This window comes from Camelus bactrianus, chromosome 4 (assembly GCF_048773025.1).
Source record: "Camelus bactrianus isolate YW-2024 breed Bactrian camel chromosome 4, ASM4877302v1, whole genome shotgun sequence".
Lineage (NCBI taxonomy): Eukaryota > Metazoa > Chordata > Mammalia > Artiodactyla > Camelidae > Camelus > Camelus bactrianus.
In genome coordinates this window covers 103929688-103957243 of record NC_133542.1, presented here as the reverse complement: position 1 = coordinate 103957243, position 27556 = coordinate 103929688, and positions in this window count along the sequence as shown.

Here is a 27556-nt window from a genome sequence, read left to right as displayed (position 1 = left end):
ATAAATTCATGGAATATCATAATGGAATATTACTCAGCCATAAAAAAGAAGGAAATAATGACATTTACAACAACATGTACCAACCTAGCGATTATCACAGTAGGTGAAGTAAGTCAGGCAGAAAGACAAATATTGTATGATACCTCTTATATGTGGAATCTAAAAAAATGACACAAATGAGCTCATTTATAAAATAGAAATAGACTCACAGACACAGGAAACAAGCTATGGTTACCAAAGGGGAACAGGGTTGGAGAGAGGGATAAACTGGGAATTTGGGATTAACATATACACACTACCATATATAAAATAGATAAACAAGGACCTACTTTATAGCACAGGGAAATACATTAAATACCTTATAATTACCTATAAAATACAATGGAAAAATCTGAAAAAGAATATATATATATATATATGTATATGTATAATTAAATGACTTTGCTGTACAACTGAAACTAACACAACAGTGTAAATCAACTATACTTGAATAAAAAAAAATCCTCTCCAACTCTCTATGAGCATGAAAGCTCTGGAACTCAGAGGATGGGGCACATCCAAGTTTAGAAAGTCCATTAAAAGAGCATGGAAACTCCTTCCATAACAACACTAGCAGTAACACTGACCATCTCTCCCGTGGTCCTAAAAGAGCATTTCCAGAATGAGAAGGCAAAGGAGAAACCTCGTATTTAAAGGAGAAGCAATCATAAATAAAGTAATAAAAGGAAATGTGCCTGAGCTTGGATCTTTAGGTAGAAAGGGCCCCCTCTGAGGGCAGAGTATAAATATTGATAGAAAGTGTACACTTAGATATATCCCAGGGAAAACTATGAACTGCAACAATGAAAGAAATCCCACAAGCCTGCATAAAGAAAAGCAAAACAGGTTGTCTACAAGAGAAAGAAAATTAGGCTGTCTTTATAATCTCATCTAAAAGATTAATGCTAGAAAACAATGTAGCAATGTTACGGAGTTCTGGATAAAAAGAATTGTGATTATGGGGTTGTACCCAGAGAGATTTATTCATGTCCATGGGCAAAAAAAAAAAAAAGGCATATTCAGACATATCAGGATTCAGAAAATATAACACTCACTCTACTTTTTGAAAATATTTCTTGAAGGATTACCCTGGGAAAATAAGATAAATCAAAATAAAAATAGCATAGTTCTCAGTAGAAAAGAAAAACAACCTTATCAATTGTAATGGGAAAAGTTCTACAATTAATTATGGAAAGAAGATGATATTAAATAGAAAGTCCATTATGATTCACTTTGAATATATAAATATAGATACACATGTAGACATAGATATAGATGATATAAATGTAGATACCATCTGAATTCCAAAGATTGGTATAATTAGTGCTTCTATTTTTCAAAGGGAGAGAAAGATAACAGAGAAAAATGTGTGACACATTGGCAGACACTTACTTTATTTTGTAATCTCATTCAGCTTAAGTAATAATAAACAGGGCTTCATGTCTCCTCAGACTGGAGCAGTAGTCCTGAGATTTCTTATGAAGCCATTCGCCAACCCCACCTGGATTACCAGACCTCTGATTTTGAGTTTAGAGACAAATCTCCCACTGCATGCTGCTTTCTTTGCATCTTTGTACATCTCTCTCCCTCTCTTAGGAAACTTGCGGGAAGGGTAGCTGAGGTTTAATAGAGCATTCAGTCTCCCAACGCTGTTACAATGTCATCCTGCTGTCATAAAACAGTACCCTGAGCTGGGCCAGGCACAGAGCCTGCTCCACATTCAAGACTGTGGGAAACATGTCTTAGCCTCCCTCACGCTGAGTTCACCGGGATTTATTTTCAAAGCAGCAAACACGTGGTGAAATGATTAGTCGGAATTTAAAGATACAAGTGAGAGAGTCCACGCAGATTTCTTGTCTTTGTGGTTTTTCATGTAAGCAAGACTAAAGTTTGGTGGTGAGATAGCATCTCAGAGAGCAAGGAACCAGCCAGTTCAGAGGCCTTACTGCCTTTAACTTAAGCTGAGAAACTGAGGGAGGTTCCTTCAAGGGTGGATGAACATCTCTCTTTTTCCGCAGCAGACTTGCCAGGGCCTAACACACATGCAATTTCTGCCTATGGGAAACCTACTCTCAATTAACACAACATTGTAAATTGACTATACCTCAATAAAAACATTTTTTAAAAACAGAAACCAGCTCTCAGCTCATTTACAGCAACTTTCTTAATTTTTTCATAATTCAATTGCATGGAAACTTATAATTTTGCGTATATACATCCCAAAGTAATAACCTAAAAATAAATATCTATGGATATGAAGATATTTGTTACAGTGTTCTTTACAATAATGAAAGCTGGAAACAATTTTACTGTTTAAAAATGTAATAATAGTTATGCAAATTATGACATTTCCACTCCATGGAATATAATGCAACTATTAAAATAATTATAAAAATGTATGGCACTTCAGAAATATTTTTGATGTAACTGAATGAGGAAAAAAAGCAGAAATAAGAGCACAAAATTGTACCTACTCTTATTATTTTAGTTTTGTAAAACAGCTATTCAAATAGACAATAAACAGACAGGAACCTAGAAATATAAGAATTATTTGTTTCAGAAAGAACAGTATTCTGGATATTATTATTTCTAATTTGTTTTGTTTTCATTTAGCAGTCATTGTTTTCACTGAGATCTGACTAGTAAAAACTTTTAAAATTAATTTTCAGCACCTACCACATGCAAGTCATTTGGTTAAGCGTATGCAGCAAGGCACAGGTAGCATTTAAAATGCAATTCCTAAATAAAGAAATAAGTAAGTAAGTAATTTCTGCCTATGGAACTTTTAATGTAATTAGTGAAAAATGGATATACAGTCGTCCTTTGGAATCCATGGGGGATTGATTGGTTCCAGAACCTTTTTCAGATAATCAGACTTTGCATTAAAGTCCCTTATAAAACGGTGTAGTATCTGCACATAACCTAGGCACATCCTCCTGGACATACACTTTAAGTCATCTCCAGATTACTAATTGTATCCAATACCAGGCAAATACTATGTAAATAGCTGTAAATATTATGTAAATGCTATGTAAATAGTTGCATAATGGATGGAGCACAGCAAATTCAACTTTTTGAAACATTCAGGAATTTTTTTTTTTTATTATTTCCTGTCTGAAGTTGGTTGCCTCTGTGGATGTGGAGCCTGCAGATATGGAGGGCCAACTGTATGTAATTTTTGAGAAAGGTTAAGGGTGTGGTAATCTCAGAACCAAGAAAGAAATATTTAAAATCCATTCTTGAGGGAGATCGCCTACAAGCAGAAATAGCCTCTAGACAAAATTTCTAGGTTTAATTCAGGTAAAGCAGGACTAAATTCTAGTTGAACGTAATGTCTTAAAATTAATTAACAAAAGGAAAAGAATTTAAAGAAGAAAAAATCAACAGAAAGGATTTATTTAGTATGGAACCATGAGAGAATTAGATCAGTGAGGTAGAACTTGGTGATATCCATCCCGTCCTGCCCTGGAGGAAAGAGACTAATCCAGCAAGGGCAAGAATGTGATCCTGAGTCAGATCCAGCCCCACAGTGGAGGTGGATACATTCAATTATCATTTTCTGGGGCCATTAGCTGCCAAGGTGTTCAACTCAATGTCAACAAGCCACTGACTATAGTTCTTGGAACCTTAATAGAGGGAGAAGTGTGCCCTTAATATTGTTGGAAACATTCTTTCTTTTTTTAAGTGGGGGGAGGTAATTTAGTTTATTTATTTATTTATTTTAATTTTTAAATGGAGGTACTGGGGATTGAACACAGCTAAGCATGTGCTCTACCACTGAGCTATACCCTCCCTGCTGTTGGAAACATTCTGATCTTGATGACTTTGTTAGTTTTCACTGAGAAATAATGAATTAACAGTGCTCCCTTTGTGACCATCTGGTTACCACAAGTCACCTATGAGGGACAAATCCACCTGGGACCATGACGACATGGAACTCTGCACCTGCAAAGCTGAGGACTGGACACTTGAGAGGAGTGACTGCCCTGAGGTAACTGCCTTCCTTTGACCTGCCCCAGGAGCCAGAGAATTTCCTTAAACAACAACCATGCTCTCTCCTCCCTTCAATATGCAAATTCCTCACAATGACTCAGGCAGTAGAGTGGGTTGAGCCAAGCGCTGAAGTAGAGAAACTGAAATCTATGACGTAGGCTCAGAAGAAGGGAGGATCCACGCCAATGGAAGCCTCGGGAAGAGATGGGGCATGATTGTGAGTGCGGGGGTGGGGGCAAGTGGAGTGACTCTTAGAAAGCCTTGGAAGAGGCTAACATTAGTGACAAGCCTTTAAAGGTGAATGAGCTTTTGCTGTGTTGACAGGAAACAAATTTTCATTTTCCATCAGGCTTGGGATTCAAGAGGCTGGGGGAAGAGCAGGTTCTCATTAAGTGTGCAGCGAATTACGGGAAAGGGCACTGCCGCACTGTATTGCCGCCGCCGCTACCCCACCCCCCATGCCTGGGAATCCAGCCGAAGCTGTAGAGACGAATAGGGCAAAATGTGAAGTACAGCCAGAGAAAGACACTTAAAAGTATAAAAATAAAACTTCAACATCTAGAGTGGGTTGCAATCTAACATTTGGAAACCCCTCAATTAAAAGGAATATAATAAACTGCTCTCAACCATAGCAGGCATAAACTGTAGTGGCGTGCCTTTCTCATTGCAAGGCTTGCCAAAATGCAGCTTGGTATTTTGAGAATTTTACACCTAACAGATGTGAAGAGAAAGAAATACCACTTTGGTCTCTGGGGAGCTTTGGTAATTTTCTTACTGTTAAAAGTACTCTCATAAATAGTTCAATCAACATATGTTTAAATAGATACTATACTCATTAAAATACATTTAGTGAATTAACAGGAAGATGTAATATGAATATTTTATCTCTTTTCTGGTAGTGAGCTTTTTTTAGTAGTATACTTTCTTTTTAATATTTTTGAAAATAATCAGAAAGTTCAAAAAAAGTTACAAGTATGGCAGAAGTAACTATTTTTCCTTAATCATTTGAGAATAGAATACCCATCTCATTCCCTAGTACCATGAAAACTTTGATGTGCATTTCCTACAAATAAAGACATTCTTATCTATGCCAACAATACAAACAACAAAATCAGAAAATTAACCTTAATGCATTATTGCCATCAGACCTCATTCAAAGTTTGTCAAGTGTCACAATAGTATTCTTTTTTTAATTGAGGTGTAATTGACATATAACACGTTATATGTTATACAACAAATAATATAAGGTATACAACATAATGACTCAACATTTGTATATATTGCAAATTCACTGCCACAATAAGTCTAGTTAACATTGCTCACCACACATAGTAAACAATATTTTTTTCATGTGATGAGAACTTTTAAGATCTACTTTCTTAGCAACTTTCAAATACACAATACAATATTATTAACTATAGTCATCATGCTGTACATTACATCCCCATGACTTATTTTATAATTTGAAGTTTGTACATTTTGACCCCCTTTACCCATTTCACCTACCTCACCACCACCACCACCCACCTCTGACAATGACCAATTTTTTGTTTGTTTGTCTGTTTTTAGATTCCATATATAAATGAGATTGTCTGGTGTTTGTCTTTCTGTCTGAATTATTTCACTTAGTATAATGTCCTCAAAATTATTCATGTTGTTACAAATGGCAAGATTTCCTTCTTTTTATAGCTATGTAAATTCCATTGTATATATGTATCTACTACCTTTCCTTCATCCATTCATCCACTGATGGGCACTTAGGTTGTTTCCATGTCCTGGCTACTGTAAATAATGCTGCAGAGAACATGGGGGTGCATGTATCTTTCTGAGTTAGTACTTTCATTTCCATCAGATAAATACTCAGAGGTGAATCTGCCAGATCATATGATAGTTCTATTTTTAATTTTTTGAGAAACCTCCATAGTGTCTGCACCAACTACATTCCCATCAACAGTACACAAGGGTTCTCTTTCCCCACATCTTATGAAGGCAGCAACTAAGGAGATTTATGAGTGAAACTTCCACTTTGTGTCTCTATTTATGAGATCACTGAACTTTTTAAAATAAAGCTTTTGCATAAAATAAAAAAACAAGTATCATCTCTTGTTCTTTCTTATCTTTTTGATAATAGCCATTCTAACAGATGTAATGTGAGATCATTGTCATTTTGATTTGCACTTCCCTGATGATTAGTGATGTTAAAAACCTTCTCACGTACCTGTTGGCCATCTGTACATCTTCTTTGGAAAAAATGTCTATTCAGACCCTCTGCCCACTTTTTAATCAGACTGTTTGTGCTTTTGCTGTTGAGTTACAGATTATTCATATGCCGTAACAGAATGCGCCCATATACTGAGCTAGACATAGAGATCATAGCTATTAGATAACTGCTAATTATACTCTCTATCTCACAACTGGAAGACTTAGACCCATGTTTAGGGCTAACACTGAAGTTATTCAGAGTGCCAAATTAGCAGATGATAAATTACATATTATCAATTTCCCTGTTACAGATTCGGTAAATAAATTACATGCCTCATCGACTTGATATAAAGCATCACTGCTGGTATTTTTCCTCCATCTGACAAAATATATACATACATACATATACACAGACAGACATACAAATTTACACACATGTAAAGACTACAAAGACTGAAGCATCAACTTATGGACTGCAGCTCATAAATAACACTTTTCTTGTGTGTCCTTCCTTCTCAGTAGCTACATGAACAAAATCAACCTACTGAAACACATTTCCTGTTAAAAATATCTTGCTACTTAATTACATATTTCTGACATATAAAGTGTGAGTTCTCCCCCAGCAAGTGTCTATAATTTTTGGATTTAACTGTACACAGGAAGATTTTGGTGTCTTGGTGTGTAATATATCTTAACTCACTTTTCTTCTGTTTACTCAGTGAACAGTTTATTTATAGACTCACCCTGATGCCATGAGCAGAGAGCACTTTTATAATCAAGTGCAGATGTACTTCTGAATTCAAAAATAGAGATTGTTCTTGCAAAATATACAGCGCTAATTTGAATTCATCCCTGACAACACTATATGTAAATTTTATCTCTCTTGGATAAGTTTCAGTCCACTGGAAAAATGAGAATAAATATTGTTTACCGAGTGTATGAAACAATGGAAACAGTTGTGCAGTGCTAATTAATGTGGGAATTGGTAAAAGCAAATTTAGAGAACTACTGGACACTCCAAAGTAAAGCTGAACAAGCATATTCCCAGCAACTCAGAAGTTCCACTCTTAGCTATTAAAGTCCCGATCCTGAAAACCCTCACGTGTGCACCAGGGGTGTGTACAGAAATGATCTGAGTGGTTATAGTTGCCTTGTTCTAAAAGGAAAACTAGAAACAGCTCAAATGTTCAGCAACAGTAAAATGGACAAATAAACTGTGGTATATTCATACAATAAAATGTATGCAATTGAATTTGAATAATTCACACAATGGATTTTGCGTATTCACATAATATGTTGTAGTGAAATGAAATAATTAAGCTACACATATCAGGATGGATTGATCTCAAAAACACAATGTTGAGTGGGTGAAAAAAAGCAAATTACTGTATACATATTACATTTCCATTCTTCTGAAGTTCAAAATCATTAAACCTGCACAATATTATCCCAGGCTTCCCTACATTTCTGGTGAACAGATAAAGAAAAGTAAATGAATGAATACACAAAATCCTAGACAATAATTATCCAGAGAGGAGAGGAGGATTGAAGGAGCTGATGGAAGGTTTCAGAAGCACTGGGTGGTGCTTATATTGGTGTTAACTGTCCAGTATTATTCTTTACAACGTGCATTTATGTTTCATACCCTCTCTCTACAGCTTATGTCTCCCAGTGAAAAAAGATTCAAAAGATAAACATTCTACCTGATGTTGCTTTGGATGTTCTGGGAAAGGAAAGATTAAAAACATAGCTTTTCTCTGACTTGCAGGGAATTAACACTACTCAGACAAGCAGAAGTTGTAAAAATACCTCATGAATTTAAAGCCTCAAATTACCTTTCTCTGAAAGGTCTTTGAATAATCATAGATGGGTCATATTTCCATGCTGTGCCTACACCACTGACAGGTGCCCTGAAGTTCTTTTGGCTTCCGAGACTCCCAAGTCCTGGAGGCAGTGAGTTGAGTGGGAACATAACCTGCATTTAGTAATAATGGTGTGGACTTGCATTTTAAACTGTGCTTCTTTCAATTGAAGACATCCTACCTGTAATAACTACATGACAGAAACGTAGCATGGCATTACTTTGATAGTTCTGGCGGGGCTGTTAAATAATAAATATCATACTTTTTTATATCTATTGTGATTTCTACCTTCTAAAGCCTTATCACCACCTGGGAATGACCTCCACAGAGAAGACAGCTAATTCATACGTATTTCTTTGTATTTTCTCCACTCTTGACATAATGAAAATGCATACTAAAGGTGCCCTTTTTCTGTAAGTCATGATATTGATAGAGTTCACGTGTAGTAATGATGAGACAGATTTTCAGAATGTGTAAATACTTTAACTTAAATGTTATAACTTTGGATTGTGATTTATCCAGTTCCATGTTAGGAGTCCTAAAAGCCATCATTTAAAAAACTTACAAGTCAGGATCAGTCTTTGTGTCATATTGAAAAGTCACAGTAAATAAAGCTAAAAATTAAAGATAACTCTCCCCCCACCTCAGTTGATATTAAAAGACATTACTGCTTTCTCTCAGGACTATTTCAGTGTCTTAATTACAGTAAATTAGAATAATTAGGGAGAAATTACATGAAACCTACAATTCCCCCAAAGCCCTTACCGTGCCTTTTAATCAGATAACCAATGTTAATATAAATAATTGATACACTCTAAGTGTCTCCAAGTCTTCACACCTTATGGTTTTCTTTTTAATTTTGCTATGGATAGATAGCGAGCTATACCAGGCATTACTTCTTTGCTCTAAAGAGCACTAATTAAGCTTTTGGTGAACCAAATTGCAAATAAAACAATTCCATAGTAACAGAGTGGCTTATTATGCATTTCTTTCTATCTTCAGGGACCCAAATAAGTGCAACGTCTTTCCAACATATGCAGCTAAATCTTTTTGGTTCTGTTTGTTTTCATAAACATGTTTAATGCTTAAAATTTTTACAAAAGGTGTTTGGTTACACTTCAGACATGAATGTATTGTCACACAGTAACTGGAAACCATATTCAAGCAGGTGGAATACTGATATTTAATCCTGGCTTTTACATGTGTGCATTCAATGTGCAGGATCTGTGCTGAGTACTACCAATATGGTGGAGTCTTGTACAAACCCTGTCACCTTTGCTGCTGAAAATCTGATAAGAAATTGCAGGAGTGATGCACCTCAGTGACAGAAGGACTACTGGGTCTGAGAACCCAGAAGAGACCCTGCTGGGGAAGCAATAACTCAGGGAGAGCCTGGCAGCAACAGAGACTTTCTGGTGAAAGGAACACTGTGCACACTCACATGGAATAGACAGAGAACAAGTTTGGTCCCAGGATGGAGAGACTCCTGTTGTGGCTGGAACACAGAGTGAAGTGTGTGTTTGGAGTGAGATTAGTCTAGAGCGGGAGGTGGTGGCCAGGCAGCTCAGGCCTCCAAGGCCACATTGTGCCTCCTAGGGAAAAATCCTCATTCTCAGGGAAATTAACAGAAATTTAAACAAAGGTAAAACTAAAGTACCATTTTGTGCCTAGCACACTTTGTTCTGCTAGAAGGAAACTTGGCAAATACCTTTACATGAGTCACTTACACTTAGTACCACCCATCTCTGCACATGCAGGTCCCAAGGTGAGAAAACTTGTGTTCAAATACTAGTTTACTAATGCACGTGGCCATTGGAAATTTGCCTCACTTGGCTAAACCTTAGTTTCCTCATCCGTAAACCTAGCACAAACATTTCTATCTCAGAGAGCTGTTCAGAAAACTGAATGAGGTATTGAATGCAAAAGACCCAGTCCATGGTGAATGACTGGCACAGAGCATATCACGCGATCAATAAAAGTTCTTTCTTCTCAATCTTCCACACACTCTCTCCTGCACATGAAAGATGCCAAACGAGTGTTGTGTGAGACCACGGTCACTTACCATCCAGCCTAGACAGACACAGGCAAAGTCTGGAGCAAGCCACCAGCTCTCTCGTCCATCCCTGCCTCTCCTTAAAGTACTTAATGCATCAAAGAGCTCATACTATTGGCAGAGCGAGATACCGCTCACCAGCCCTTCTACTGATCCACCTCCCCTCCCTATCAGCAAAAGATCATGTAGGAAGAATAAAGGGAAAAAATTCAGCCAATTTTTTTAGTTCTGATTTTGTAACTGAAATGACTATGTATTTTGTCACCCAATTAAGGACACTTTTGAGATTAAAAAGGGTACATTGTCAAAAATTAGTTCAGGATAACAGGGGAAAACTGGAATACATGGTCAGCCTAGCTCTAACACACCATCACAGACACAAAAAGAAGTGATAGTAAGGTCCACCCTGTACCAACTGTGGACAAGAGAGTGAAAAATGATTATTAAAATGCTAGTGAATTCTTGCTTTCCAGGTTTTTCTCTAGGTTGGGAAACATAAAAGTTAAAGAATATCAGACTGATGAGAACCTAAAAATAATTTCTATTCTGGTCTTATACTTCTATCAGTCTGATCTAAAAGAATACGTTTTACTTTAACTTATGACTTTTAGATTGACTTTGGTGTCAAATATAAATCCTGTGAGTCATTAAGTCCTAACAAGAGATATTAGTGAATTTTGTTACGGCTGCTGCCCTTTTAACATTATTTTAAACTCAAAAAAGAAGGCTCACTTCATGCTTCTCTGCAGGACATTTATTTCTATAAAATGTAGGCTGAATTTTGGTATTTTTACATGCTCTTTTTCAATTATGTTGTTAATCTTCAATTTCTTCACACAACAAATGTTTACTGAGCAACATGATAGGCACTGTATTAAGTATTGGGTGAGTAACAGACTCAGACCACGTCCTCAGTACAACTTGGGACGTGCAGAAAAGTGACTGACATCACAGTACACTTAGATACTGTGATGGAGATGGTATGAGAGCTCTGAAAATGTGTTTGAGGGGCATCTAATCTGGCCTCCCAGTCATCAGGACAGTATGTCCTGACCCAAAGCAGAGTTAAGATTTAGCTCTGAACAATGGAGCAGATGGAGGTGATATACTGACAGCAAAAGCAGCCTGTGCACAGGTGAAGAGAGAGCATGGGATGTTATGGGATTTCATAATGGGGAAAAAGCCACAGGTTCTGAAGAATGCTGAGATGATATGCTAAACCCTTGGGTGGAAGGGGAAGAACCCGAGCCCCCCCACCAATTTCTTGTCCAGAAACCCTCATGTGAGCAGCCCAGAGTTTCAAAGAACAATCCTATTCTATGCACAGCAGCTCTGAAGCTCTACCATGAAAATGATGCATTTTAAAGGAAATGTACAAACACTGCCTAAGTATTAGGGAAATTGGAAAAAGGTATAATCAAAACATCAATCAAAGACAACTTGGAAAACACCTGGAAAGGAACTGTCTGATTTAATTGAGACAGTTCAGCATGAATTAATGAAAACAGATTATGCCTAAAAGCCTTGATATGTATGATCTGGAAAAGTGTTTACATTCTAATCGTTTGTCTGTTGTGAAACACTGTTTTTAAGGCATGATGCTTTGTCTTATGTCTGAATACACAGAAGTCAATCTGTTCCCTAAATACGTTGCATCCTATAGAATAAATATCATGCTATAATATGGAAAAGTCATACTGCAATTGCCCTAATCCTCCACAAAAACTCAAGTGGGGATAACATGGATAAATAACACAATAAATTCCATAAAGTTATTGGTATGGGATAGGTCCAAGTAGGTCAGTGTTTCCCTTATCTATAAAATGGGAAATTTAAATTTAACAATATTTACCTCCCTTCTACTTTCAAAATTCTAAACTACTGGAGTTAAATGGAGAAGAAACAGGAAGTATTTTTACATGTATTAGAAATAAATCTGAATTAAAACACTAAGTGAATAGATAACAAGATAAAACTAGTCATTTTGCTTTCTGATTGATATTTTTGTATCAGATTTATTCATTTATTTAACTAATACCTATTGAAAACTTGCTATCTGCCTGGCATTGTCTTAGACACTGCAAACATAATGAAAAATCAAAATAATCATGCTCCTTTTTCCCTCATGGAATGTGCTATTAGAAGAACAGGTAGATTTGAAAGGAATAAACATAGGAATGCATATACTATGTGTTACAATGAAAAAGTAGTTTGTAGAGAGACCAGACTTGCACTGGCAGATGAGAAAAGAATAGGAGGTAGACTGTCCCAAGTATGACCAAACTCCCTGGGGCAAGAAAGAGTCCCAAGCACATGAAAACCTGGAAGAAGGTGGCTGTGGCTGGAGCAGCCTGAGGAGGGGAGGGCTCTAGGAGGTGAAGCTGGAGGAGGAGGCAGGGACCACACCACCCGGGCCTGTGGAGGGCGCACCGTGAATGTGGTTTCCATCCTCATCGCAATGCGACTCCAGTTAAGAGTATTAAGCAAGAGAATTCCAGGATGCCCTTTGGCAGTAAAATGATTACTTGTGCCCTAGAGTAGAGAAAGGATTAAGGAGGGGTAAAGCCAACTGGACAAAATTTTTAGAAGATTCTGGCAAGATCTGAGGTGGGAGCTTATGGCGGTTTGCCAGAAAGGTGGACGTGAAGATGAGGAAGAAGTGGGAGATTCGACACGCATGGCAAAAGGGATGATCGGACAAGCGCTCAGAACAAATGACATTCACTTTTCATAGTCTGAAAAGATGGGTTTTCTCCTCTCATCTTTCTCTCGTATTTTTAAAGCCATTCAGATAAGAGTAGAAAATAATTGCCTTTACATTTTCCCCCCTGAAAGAGAAAATAAATGATACATGCACACAAATGCGTAACACTTTACCAGAATATGGAGGGAAATAAAATGTTTCCAGTTTTCCACTTTAAATTCTTCCATGAGATTGAGTCCGTCTGTCTGTCTATCTCTATTATATTCTCCTTCAGAAATAGACATTCGTTTGTAGCTTCTCATAATTACAAATCACCAAAAGACTATTTTCATCAACTACATAACATTTTTAAAGACTATTAAGAACTATTGGTATTTACATTTACATTTGCAGGAAATCAAAATTTTTTCCCTTGTTTGATTTCTCTATGGTATTTGTAACTTTAACACTTCAGTGGATGCTGTTGGTAAAATACCTGACATCATTCATTTTTCAATGAATGCCAGCATAACTGGTTAATCAATAATTGTTGCCATGATACAGTTCAGCCTTGTATGCTGGTGACATGACCAAAGGCCATCACCCAGAAACCAATCACGCCCCCCACCCAAGAGCTGAAAGACATCACCCAGGACACTGCTTTAGGTTTATAGGAAAGGGTTTTGATATTCTGCACATCTCCCACACACACATGAGGGGGGAGTATTTTGCTAGATTACTATTCAGAAATCAGTTTGAACAGAAATATATTTAACACATCTCTCAAGTGTGGTTTGAAAAAAATCTAAGTGCACCATATATTTCATACTAATAAAGAAACTAAGCAATTTTTCCCTCCACTTGGAATAAAAGAAAATGTCTCACTCCACATACCTTGCAGACGTCTATATCAAGGTCTGTAGTCATTTCTGACACTTTACTATCTCAAAGTTCATTATATCTAGACTATTTCTTGTCAAATAATCAAACTCTCTACCTTGATTTATACTGTACATAGGTGGTTAATCTTCAGATTTTAATTGCAACTTGACTGTATCTTTTAATCTAATTTATTGTCTCACATTCAAAGACATTTCATCTATTTTATTTAAAGGTAAAACTGGAGGCAGCTAATATTTCCTTTATGAATCTTCAGTTTCTATTTGACATTTCCTTTGAGGATATAAAGATAAATTCTGTCACCTTGTTAGCTAGACTCTAATGAGGCTTTTAAATATTTTATCCAAGTATAAGAGACAAAGTGAACACATCCATGTAATTACCACCAAGATCTAAACATAGACTATTACTAGCAGCCAAGAAGCCCACCTTCTTAGAGTCCAAGTCATTAACATTGCTACCAGAAGTCATCATTATCTTAACTTCCATCATCATACAGTAACTTTGTGTATTATTAATGCCTTATAAATATCATTGTGCATCATGTATTCATTGGCTTTCTTCTTTCAACATTAAGCTTTCTGAGAGTCAATCATGTTATCAAGCAGTAACTCATATGTTCTCAATGCTGTGTATTTATTTCGTTGTCTCAATGTATCAACTTTCATATGTCTACTTTACTGTTAAATGACCTTTAGGTATTTCCAGTATGAGGCTATTAACATATGCTGCTGTGAAAACTCTTGTACATGTTTTTCTTGCACATATGCGTGCTTCTGTTCCTCTTGGGTGTATACTTTGGGGTGAAATTGTTGGATTGAATAGTAAGAGTATAACCACATCTATTAGATACTGCTAAACAATTTTCCAAGTGGTTCTACCATCTTAAATCTCCACCAGCTCCAGTGACTCCCCATCTTCACCAGCTCTTAGTATCACCAGTCTTTCATTTCAGTCATTCTAGTGTGTTGTAATTGTATCTAATTGTGACATTAACGTTTTACCTTTTGCTTCCCTAAAAAACAACAAGGTTGAGTGCATTCAATGGGAACATTTAGTCTTCTGGCATTTAAAATAATTATCATATTATTTGGACTTAAATCTACCAGTTACAGTTATTTTATAGGTTCTCGGATTCTTTTTACTCTTTTCTTTTCTCCTTTGAACATAATCAAATATTTTTCTATGCCAATTTTCTCCTTGATTAGTTTGTTTATCTATTATTTAATGATATCTTAGAGATTAAAATGAGCTTCCTTGACTTATTATGATCTAATCCACATTAGGACTTATGTCACCTGCCTAACAATGCTATGACTTGAGAACTATAACTCCATACATCTCTCATATCTTGGGTTATTGCTGTCATATATTTTAGTGACACAAGAAACATATATAATATAGGTTATATATTTAATTATATATTTAACACACATATGTAACCCAGTGTTACCTTATTTTTATTATTCTTCACAGGTAAAACTCATTTAGACTTACCTGTAAATTGGTCCTGGGATTTGCATGGGTCCCTAGTCCTTGGAGTTCCTAAGGCCTATTTTTCATCTCCCCCGTACATGAGACCTTAAGGCTCTACCCAGTTTCTCAGCCTCTTACCTGAGCCTTCCACCTGCCTTATCACAGACATAGGTCACATACTAATCACCAAATACCTCCAGGTGAAAAGCAGTGTTGAGGTTGGGCCAGCTTCTAGGCACTTTCATTTTTTTCTAGAATCTTGGTTTGGATGGCATGATGGTAGTCACGATCTCTCATCCTTGTCTTCCCAATCTTGTAAGACCACTGAAAATTCTGCTTACCCACTGTTCCTTGCGTGGCTTCCTACTTGGATTCTCTGCCTCTTCCTCTCTCCATTTTAGAATTAAAGCAGCGCAGAATGTCATGCCCACATTCCTCAGTTTCCATTTCTCCAGGATTTTAGCTCCTTTTTCTTTGTAGTTCATGGATCCCTTCAAACAGATTTTTTTTTTTTTGAGTTCAACTATTTTTCCCTCACAGGAAGACTGTACAGGCTGCCAGGTCCTCCACCACACTGGAAAGGGGAAATCTCCCTGATTTCTCATGTGTTTTCAACAAAATCCTTCTACTCTGTAAGTAGAAAATGATGGAGGGGATGATGGGGTGGGATTGCTGAGAAGCGAGAGTTATCAGATATTTGTTTCAAAACATATTATGCATATTTTATACTAACTTCATGTTACAAAATTTAGTCAGTCTGATAATAGGATCATTTCTTTACTGCCTCTTTATGTTTTTAATTATTTGAGTAGAAAGGGATTTTTTTTAACACATCATGTCACTTCCTTTGTTCATTTTACAGAAGAAACTAAAGTCTAAATTAAGTTGAATTTTGTGTGTCATATAATTACTTATCAGCAGATCTACAACTGGAACATAGGTCTTGAGATTCCTAGTAAAGTACAATCCTCACTTGTTCTGGAAGGTTTCTTAGCCAGAGTCGTGTATACTTTTTTCTTCTTACAAAGTTAATTAAACAAGACAGTGAGTTGTTCATTATGAAACATGGATCAGACGTGTGTGTTACTGACTTGATCTTACTTTCTATCAACATTAGCATTAAATTTTAATCAAGGATTATTCCCACATTAGTTTCTCAGACTTTTGCTGGTTTTGTTATTTTCCTTGAATTGTTTTAACATTTTTTTATTGAGTTATAGTTATTTTACAATGTTGTGTCAAATTCCAGTGTAGAGCACAATTTTTCAGTTATACATGAACATACATACATTCATTGTCACATTCTTTTTCACTGTGAGCTAACACAAGATCTTGTATATATTTCCCTGTGCTATACAGTATAATCTTTTTTATCTATTCTGCATATGCCTGTCAGTATCTACAATTTTTGAACTCCCAGTCTATCCCTTCCCACCCCCCTCCCCCTTGGCAACCACAATTTTGTATTCTATGTCTATGAGTCTGTTTCTGTTTTGTATTAATGTTTTTTTTTTTTTTTTTAGATTCCACATATGAACGATCTCATATGGTATTCTTTCTCTTTCTGGCTTACTTCACTTAGAATGACATTCTCCCAGAGCATCCATGTTCCTGCAAAATGGCATTATGTTGTCAGTTTTTATGGCTGAATAGTATTCCATTGTATAAATATACCACATCTTCTTTATCCAGTCATCTGTTGATGGACATTTAGGCTGTTTCCATGTCTTGACTTTGAATTTTTAAATATATCCAAGCAGACTAGAGACCATTCCTAATTTCAAGGGAAAACCCAAAGAGAGGTTCTTTCTTTGTTAAGTTCCTGTACATGACTTAGTAATTGAGTTTCTCTTTTATGAGATATTATCCAATAAAAACATCTCCTTTCTCATCAGAGTACTTGTAAACATGTTTCTTCTACTCTTTAATAGAATATTGCAAGGAAGCAGGCATGCAAAATTATTAGGAAACATTAGTAAAAAAATTTTTTAAACTACATACTTGGGATATTTCCCTTGATGTAACTTACATAAAATATTTCTTGGGAGTGAAATACCCCAACTATTAAAGTACCATGCTTTCCTTGTGACAGATTATAAATTTCATACTTTTCCCAGATTGTCACATAGCAAGTGATCAAGATCCTTAATCAGATAGGTAAGATTTTCCTCTGTACAATGAACTTCATCAGCGAGTGGGCACAGATTTTATCAGCCACAGAAAAATATATTTGGAGGGTATAATTCATGACATTCAATTCTTCTGAGATTTGTATTTTTAAATATTGTATCACTTCTGAAATTAAGATGCATGTTATGATTGCTAACTTGCTATATTTAATTGGCAGCATTTTAAAAAATTTAATGATGCATAAAACAATGATGTATCTTACATTCACTACAGTGTCATATAGAGGGTTACCTTAAGTATTAACAAAACACTAGAGTTCTCCAAATCAGTCCAATGTAACAGATATATGTTTTGACTTAATAATCTTTACGCACTTGGGTTTGGGATTTTTTTCTCTAATTTGTGTTGGAAAAAAATTCAGAACTATGCTGTTTTGTTGTATTTCTATCCCCGGAAACCTCATATCAATCCTGGATTCCAGTAGGGTTTCCTCTTCTGCTCCTCAGTCCCTTCGGTTCTCAATTACCTCCATATCTTTTCACATACATCTCCCCTTATTTCTGCAGTGACAAAATCCTATTACCTTTTCTTTTGATGATCAGAAAGCTGATTTCTATCCTTGTCTCTCAGTTACTTCCCATGTCCTACTATTTTTTTGGCTTTGAAATAGGAGGATAAGACATGCCTTCATAAGAAATGTGTGTACCTGTCAATGTTCTTCTGAAGGTCAATTATGTGAAAAACCGATCAACTGGTACTAAATTTGATACAAAAATGATCAATTTTGTTTTTTTATTTTATTTTAACCACCTCTGCTGAATATAGCAAAGAACTCAGTTTGAGACACTCATGCTCACTGCTGCGATTCAGACAGGCTCAGGCATGTTTAGCAAACTGATAAGATAGATCTGTCAGAATCCTATTTTCAGGGCCCAGGACCCCCTGAGAAAGCCTTAGAGCTGTATCAGTTCCTGGGGTTCAGACATATCTGAGCAGGTTTGGCAAACTGATGGGTCTGTAAGCAGGAACCTGAAAGCTCTTTGCCAAAAAAAAAAAACAAAACAAAACAAAACAAAAAAAAAAACCCCAACCTATGTAAGAAGGGCCTGGCACAAGGAGTTTAATCCAATACAAAGTTCTAGTTGTTGGTGAGGAACAAGGATTTTGATCCCGACACAGTGGTAGTGACTCAAATCTGTCCTTAGTCCTGATCCTTAGAAGCTCTGTCACCAGCAGAGCAAAGGTTTTAAGAAAAAATAATCCCTCTTAGAAGGACAATTGCAATTTGAAAACAAAAGAGCAAGAAGGAAGAGGAGGAGGTCAAACATTATGAGCAGTTTAACAAACACATTAATATAGGGAGAACGAACACCTGATTTCAAATGTCAAATACCCCTGCCATAAATCTCACTCCCTACCACCTGCCTCCCTCACATATATCTCCCTAATTTCTCAGAGCAACTTTTTTGAAACCAAACTCTTACTATTTGACTCCTCTGGACTCTTACATGGTTTATCATTTCCTTCCAAACAAATTTCCCAAGTAGTTAGCCTATCATATAATGCCCATCTGTCCCAGAATAAATTTTAACCCATAAAATAAGTATGTTGCTTAAGTAAGGGGAGAAGCATAAAAGTGGATCCTGCAATATATTAGAATTTGGTAAAATATATTTCAACTTAAATAGAATCCAACCTTTTTTTTTTTTTTTTTTTTAGGATTTTCAGATTCATCTATTGATATTATTCTGACATGGCAAAGCACACATTTGGTCACAAATTTTGCTACTTTCAATTCACAGAAGACTTTAGCAAAACAATACAGCATTACTGTTGTTCACTTTTCATCCTTGGTACATCTGTTGTGAACGTGATCTTTTCACATTGCAGTTATTTACCGTGAGACTCAAAGTAAGAGGCAAAATTGCTTTCATCTTAGGCAAAGCCAAATGAATCTTATTATGATGATGAAGGCCTGATAGTTAAAGTGCCCTTTGTCTTTGTCATTTTTTTTCCTGTTCAAGTTAACACCACCATTTTTAAAAGATTCTGTTTTTTTTTCTTTTTTCTTTTAAAGATCAATGCTCACTCCTGTTATTATTTTCAGTATATAAAGTCCTCAAAAATATTGGCTTTTTTAATGTAGGGGAGGAAAAACAATTTTCCCTCTACCCTTCTAGGTTCTTGGCTGAACCATCTCTGTAATAAAAACAAACAGAAGTTTAATAATATGTAAACCTCCTGTATATAGGGGAGATACCCAGAAGACTGAGTAATGCCTTAAAATGGCCTAAGTCACCACCTTCAATACCATCTCCAGCTAAAGATAAAAGAAATTGTTAAGGAGTGGGGAGATTAGGGGAGGCTATCAGGAAAATAAAGTTGATCATAGGTATGGTTGTTATGCAAATTTAGGTCACTGCCTTCTCCACTCTAAGAGTTTCTAGAGATTTTAGACAGCATCCTCTTCCAAGTACAGACAGGGAGTCACCCTTACAAATATCCTTATAAATATAAATGTATCTTATAAAAGGGTAACTTCTACTCAGTTTTCAGAGCTTTTCCTATGTCTGCTGTTTTGGGGTTTTTTTTATTGACATGTGGTCAGTTTATAAAGTTGTGTCAGTTTCTGGTGTATGGCATAATGCTTCAGTCATACATGAATATACACACATTCATTTTCATATTCTTTTTCATAATTTCATAAATTACTACAAGATATTGAATATAGTAACCTGTGCCATACAGTATAAACTTGTTATTTATCTCTATTTTATATATAGTAGATAGTATCTGCAAATCTTGAACTCCTAATTTATCCTTTCTCACCTTCTTTCCCCCCTGGTAACCATGAATTTGTTTTCTACGTCTGTGAGTCTGTGTTTTTTTTTGTAAACAAGTTCATTTGTCTTTTTTTAGATTACTCCCTCTCCTCCCACCTAGAGTAATGGAGTCATCTTCCTACCTTCCTCCTCCTGAAAAAGTTCTTTCTGGGGATAAACAGGCATACCTGGCTGAGAACTGCATCATCAAGAAAACAATTACTTAACTACATAGATGGTGAGTGATAATATCATCATTTAAGTCTATAGTCACTGAGTGACACTACATATGGCACTGTGCTAGGAGAAGCCAAGGATAAAAAGGAGAGAAAAATCACCAGTGCTCACAGGTCAGTGGGAGAGAGGAACATTAACTAAATTATTACACAAAAGGAAAATAGCATGGCCTGCTCCCTGTCCTCCAATATCATCTCTTTCATCTTCCATGAAAATGAGTTTTTATCTGGGCAGAATAAACACTATTATTTCCCAGATCCCCTTGCAGCTGGAAATTTTCACACTATTATAGAAGGAGAAGAGGGTTTGCCCTTCCCTTATTTCTTCCCCCTTCCTGCAGGTAGGCATGTGTACATGATGATTACCTGAAGGGCACAGCAGGGCTATGCACCCATATGGTCAAGTAACAAGACAGAAGGAGCTGTGTGTCCCTGGATGACCTCGTGGATCAAGACAGCTCTGCCAGCCCCAGGACTGCTGACTTACACACTATTACATGAGAGAGAAAAAGCTTCCGTCTTGCTTAGAACTCTGTTATTTGAAGTACATATTACACAAAATAGGGGAAGTGTGTGTGTGTGTGTGTGTGTGTGTGTATACATATACATGGAAACAGAGAGATTACCATTAATATGCATTTTATGACTGTAATAAATTCTACAAAACATGGAAATGAAGATGCTGACCAAGATAGAAAAATCAAGGAAGATGTCATTCATTCAGTTATTATTAAAAAAAAACAAAAAACTCCCTCCTGCCTGTGATGTGCCAGGCACTGTTCTAGGCGTTCAGCCTGCACAGTGAACAAAACAAAGTTCTTGTCTTCAGAGAGCTTACATTTTAGTGCATAAAACAGGCAAATGATCCATCAATAAATGGGCAAAAATATAAGCACTAATAATGCTGCAAAGAAAATCAGACCCTTAGAAGAGGAAAGAGAGGAAGATGGGGTATAATGTGAAATAGGGTTGCCAAGGAAGACCTGTCCGAGGTAGCGGTGCTGAAATGGAGGGTTAACCTGATGAGGCTGCCAATCCTAATCTGCCTTTCCTGCTTTAACTCACTTGCTTTTAGTTGATTTTAAACTCCCACTAGCTTCCTCATAGGTAACATCTCTGGCATATGGGTCACTACAGTAGCAGTTGCTTAAATTATTTTTCAGGAACTTGGAACTAGTTCTTGCACAGTTCAGAACAGTTGAGAACACTGACCATTCAACCAGACCTGCATGAGTGACCTTCTGATAGATGACCTTTTGATGTCAAAGGGCAAAATCTCCATCTTCAAAACATGATAACACCATCATTTTCTGAACATGTACCTTATGAAGAGCCATGAAGCCAGATGATGCTTGTACAGACCACTGAATACCTCACTTTTCTTTACCTCCAATCACCTTTCCCTTCCTCTTCATCCCATAGATATCTTTAAACCCTATCTTTGAGGAGGTGGACTTCAGATCTGTTCTCCCATCTCCTAGCTTGGCTGCCTTGTGAATAAACCTTCTCCCTGATGCAAATCTTGGCATCTGAGCATTTGTTTTGCTGTGCATTGGGTAAATGAACCTGGTTTCAGTACCAGCGCCAGCTGGGCAGAGACCTGGATGAAGTGACACAGTGATGATTGTGGTGATGTTCTAGGGAAATTGTGTCCAGGAAGAGGGAACAGACAATGCACAATCTCTACTGCAGACAGGCAGATTGAAATGTGAGAGGAACAGCAAGAGAGACAGTGTGACTGAGCTGCAGGGGCAGATCACCTTTCAAGTATCTAGCAAATGCAACTTCCCTGAGCACATTACTTCCTGTGGGTGCAGTTCATCATGACTAAAGTTTCACTACCTTGGAAATAATTGCTTACAGAAGCAGAATACCATTAAAAGAATATTTTATACTGAGTTTGTTAAGCTAATCAGAAATTAAAAATGATGATAGATCACTAAATAATGCTGCAATCCTGCCTTGACATGTTGCCATTTTGATTAGGTTTCACACATAACATTGCGGCGTATAAATGAAGTGTGCCATTCAACATCTCAGTGCCTTGAACATCAACCTTCTGTGATTGCCTCTTTCAGATATTTCCACTTTTAGCTGGTTACTAATGAGAACAAGAGTCACATTCCTTCTAAATACTATAGAAGATGTCGTCTATTTTTAAGAGATAATGCTAGGGGCAATATTTAGGAGAAAACACATGCATAAAAACATGCAACTAAAGGGTTCTTAGAGAGATGGAGAAGATGGCGGAGTAGAAGGACGCTCACAGGTCACCCTCTCCCACAAATACACCAAGACCCACATCTACAGACCCACTCAGCCAACCAGAGCACCTGTGGAACTCCGACAGAACATCGCCCTCTTCAAAAGATAAAGACGACAAAAATCGGGTAGGAGAAAAGGAAAAAAGAAAGAACAAAAGGCAAAGCAGCGTGGGAAGGGTCCCATGGGGAGGGAGCAACAAAGGAGGACTGGAGCTCGCTCGCTGGGTCTCCCCTCTCCAACTGAGAGGCCAGCGGGATGGAGGGGGAGCCTCCGAGGCTCGGATCTGTACAGAGCAGCCCTTGAATGACAGAACTAAGTTAAATGGGCACAGAGCGTCCCCCCGACACCCAGCCTGAGATGCGGGCCAGCAGTGGCGGGCAGGGCCAGGCTGCACAAGCCGGGTGGAGGATGGAAGTGGCTGAATGGAGGCAGCCCAGGGGGAACGCAAGGGGCTGCATGCCGTGGCTGTGGGTGCACAGGGCAGAACAACCTGGGCACTCCATAAAACAGCAAGGTTGATGTGCTCTTGGGGGAAGGGTGCACACCCCCATCTCTGAAAACCCGCGGAAAGTTTTTGGGGGAAGAGAGGCGGGGATCAGGCACAGCTGCCATATCCTTCGGTGCTGAGCACCCAGGCGGGGGTGGGGGCGGGGGCGGTGGAGGGGACGGGGATGAAACCTGCATCCGCACCAAAGGGCTTAGCAGCCGCAAAGGCCACACTAAGACTGGCCTGCAGCCTGGGGCAGGAAGGATCTTTCCATCTTGGTCCCTCAGAGAACTTCCTCCACAATGACAAAGAAGCAGCTGGGTTCTGGCTCGGAGCAGGGACAAGGCTGTCAATCGGTTTTCCCCCAGCCCACCTGCGGAGCGCCGACCAGGGCGGAGCATGCAGCAGCACAGAGCAGCGGAGCTACCTGCAGCGCAGGTAGAGCGAGAGCGGCCCCCCGCCTTTCGGGCAGGAACACAGCCCCTGAATGAGGTGCTGGGAGTGGGCACGACCCGCCCTCCTACCCGGCCAGTCTGCAACATCTGACTGCGGCATCCGGCATCTGGAGGGGCAGCCACCCGCCCGCCAAGAGCAGAGAGCTGCACCAGACCCAGTGTTAGGAGGAGGCCTGATCTGCTTGCCGACAGGTGCTGGGAGAAGCACAGAAGAGGGCGCCAACGGAGGGCCTCTGAAAACAGCAAGCTGAGCTTCCAAAACAGGACGAAGACAGAAAGACTTCACATTAAAAGCACACAGACTCCAGGAGAACACCGACAAACCCACCCCCCGTTTTTGTTTTTTTTAAATCTGTTTTTACCTGTTCTGTTTTCTGTTACTCTTTTAATTTTTAATTCTTAATTCATTTCTATTTCTCTTGGGTTTTGATGTCCTGTTATTGATTAGACACAGGTTTCAAATACATCTATTCATCTCCCAACCCTTTTTTTTTGTAAAGGTTTTAAAACGACGTCTCAACCTGATTAATACTCTGCTTCAACTCGCCCTTCTATTATTCATTATACACTGTTTTCAAACCCTCTTTCTCCCTTCTTTTAAAATTCTTTCTCTCTCTCTTATTTTTTTTTCTTTTTTTCCTAAGTTTTATTCCTAAATAGGTATTAGATAGATAAAATACTTAAGGACCAAAATAAACAACTGATACTTCATAAACCACAGTGCCAGAGAGGTATGAGCAAGATGAAGAAGCAGAAAAACCTTTCCCAATTAAAAGAACAAGAGAAATCCCCTGAAAGAAAGATCAATGAAATAGACATCGATAGCCTACTAGATCAAGATTTCAAAAAAGGAGTGATCAAATTGCTGAAGGAATTAAAAGAGATAGTGTTTAGAGATATAAAATATGTCAAAAATGAAATTGAAGCTATAAAGAAGAGCCAAGTAGAATGGGTAAACCCATTGACAGAGATGAGGAATGATCTAATAGCTGTGCAAAGCCGACTAGATAATGCAGAGGAACAAATTAGTATCTAGAAGACAGAGCAATAGAAAGCACCCATTCAGAAGAACTACAAGATAAGCAAATAAAAAATAATGAAAATAGCATAAGGGACCTATGGGATAACATAAAGTGTCCCAATCTTCGCATAATAGGGGTCCCAGAAGGAGAAGAAAGATCAAAGGGGATTGAAAAGGTTTTTGAAGAAATCATGACTGAAAACTTCCCAAACTTAAAGAAGGAATCAGATATCCAAGTACAAGAAACTCAGAGGGTCCCAAACAGGAAGAACCCAAATAGACCCACACTAAGACATATCATAATCAAGATGGCCAGATTCAAGGATAAAGAAAGGATTCTAAAGGCAGCAAGAGAAAAGCAAAGAGTAAGTTACAAGGGAACCCCCATAAGGCTCTCAGCTGATTTCTCTACACAAACACTACAGGCCAGAAGGGAGTGGCAAGATATATTCAAAGCCATGAATGAAAAAATGATGCAGCCTAGGATCCTTTATCCAGCAAGACTATCCTTTAGGATAGAAGGAGAAATAAAGAGTTTCACAGACAAAAAAAAAAAAAAGCTGCAGGAGTTTAGCAGCTCTAAGCCCATGCTAAAAGAAATATTGAAAGGGCTATTCTAAATAGAAAAGCAGCAGGATGCTACAGAAATGAGAAACTCACAACTGGAAAGGTGATAACTCATGAATTACAAATAAAGTAAACATGAAATTATAAAAGAAGACATACAAATCACTGAGAGTGGGAGAGGGAGGCAGGGAAATATAGAATAACTTTTTCTTTCTTTTTTAAATTTTTTTAACAGTAGGATGGGTTTGAGATCATGTTACTATCAGTTTAATAAAAACAGTTATAGTAATGGGTTAATAGATTTACAAAAAAGGGTAACCACAAGTCAAAAATATAAAAAAGGAGTCACAAAAATTAAATAAAATCCATGAAAATACAAAGGAAAATTACCAAGCCACAAAAGGAAGAAGAAAGGAACAAAGAGGATATACCAATTCAACTGCAAAAATAAGTTCAAAATGGCAATAAACACACACCTATCATTAATTACTGTAAATGTTAATGGACTTAATGCTCCAGTCAAAAGACATAGAGTGGCAGACTGGATAATAAAGCAAGAACCTTCAATATGCTGCATACAAGAGACCCACTTTAGGGAGAAGGACACATATGGATTGAGAGTGAAAGGATGGAAAAGGATATTCCATGCAAATGGAAAAGCCAAAAAAGCAGGCGTTGCAGTACTGACTTCAGACAAAATAGACTTTAAAACAAAGGCCATAAAGAAAGATAAAGAAGGAAATTTTATAATGATTAAAGGAGTGATACAAGATGAGGATATTACACTCGTTAATATATATGCACCCAATATAGGAGCACCTAAGTACATACAAGAATTACTAACAGAGATAAAGGGGGATATTGATGGAAGTACAATCATAGTTGGAGATTTTAACACTGCATTAACATCACTAGACAGATCTTCCACACACAAAATAAACAAGGCAACAGAGAAATTAAATACTACAGTAGAAAAACTAGATTTGGTGGATAGTCTCAGTGTATTACATCCCCAAAAAATAGGATATACATTCTTTTCAAGTGCACATGGAACATTTTCCAGGATCGATCATGTACTTGGGCACAAAAGAAACCTCAACAATTTTAAGAAGATAGAAATTATCTCAAGCATCTTTACTGACCACAATGCCATGAAACTGGAAATCAACAACAGAGAAACAAAGGAGAAAAAAGGAAAGCATGGAGATTAAACAATATGTTATTGAAAAAACAATGGATCAATGAGGAAATCAAAGCTGAAATTAAAAAATACCTTGAGACAAATGACAATGAAAGCACAACCATTCAAAACCTATGGGACACAGCAAAGGCAGTGCTAAGAGGGAAGTTTATAGCGATAAAGGCCTTCCTCAAAAAAGAAGAACAATCTCAAATAAACAATTTAACCCACCACTTGAAAGAATTAGAAAAAGAAGAACAAAAGCCCCAAAAAGCAGCAGAAGGAAGGAAATAATAAAGATCAGAGAGGAATTAAATACAATAGAGATTAACAAGACCATAGAAAAAATCAAACAAACCAAAAGCTGGTTTTAAAAAAGTAAATAAAATCGATGAACCTCTGGCCAAACTCACAAAGAAGAAAAAAGAGAGAGCACAAATTAGCAAAATAAGAAAGGAAAATGGAGAAATTACAACAAACAAAATAGAAATACAGAATATCATACGAGAATATTATGAAAAACTATATGGAACCAAACTGGATAACCTAGAGGAGATGGACAAGTTTCTGGAAACATACTGTCCACCAAAACTGAATCAAGAAGAATCTGAACACTTGAAAAATCTGATCACTAGAAAGGAAATAGAAATAGCAATTAAAAACCTCCCTACAAATAAAAGTCCAGGACCGGATGGCTTCACCAGGGAATTCTACCAAACATACAAAGAAGAACTCATACCAGTCCTTCTCAAACTCTTCCAGAAGATTGAAAAGGAGGGAATACTCCCAAACTCATTCTATGAAGCCACCATCACCCTGATACCAAAACCAGGCAAAGACACTACAAAAAAAGAGAATTATAGGCCAATATCACTGATGAACATAGACACCAAAATCCTCACCAAAATTTTAGCAAATAGAATCCAACAACACATAAAAAAGATTATACATCATGACCAATTGGGGGTTCATCCCAGGGACACAAGGCTGGTTCAACATACGGAAATCAATCAGTGTAATACATCATATCAACAAGAGAAAAGACAAAAACCACATGATCATCTCAATCGATGCAGAAAAAGCATTTGATGAAATTCAACACCCATTTATGATAAAACTTCTTGCCAAAGTGGGTATAGTGGGAACATATCTCAACATAATAAAAGGTATATATGACAAACCTAC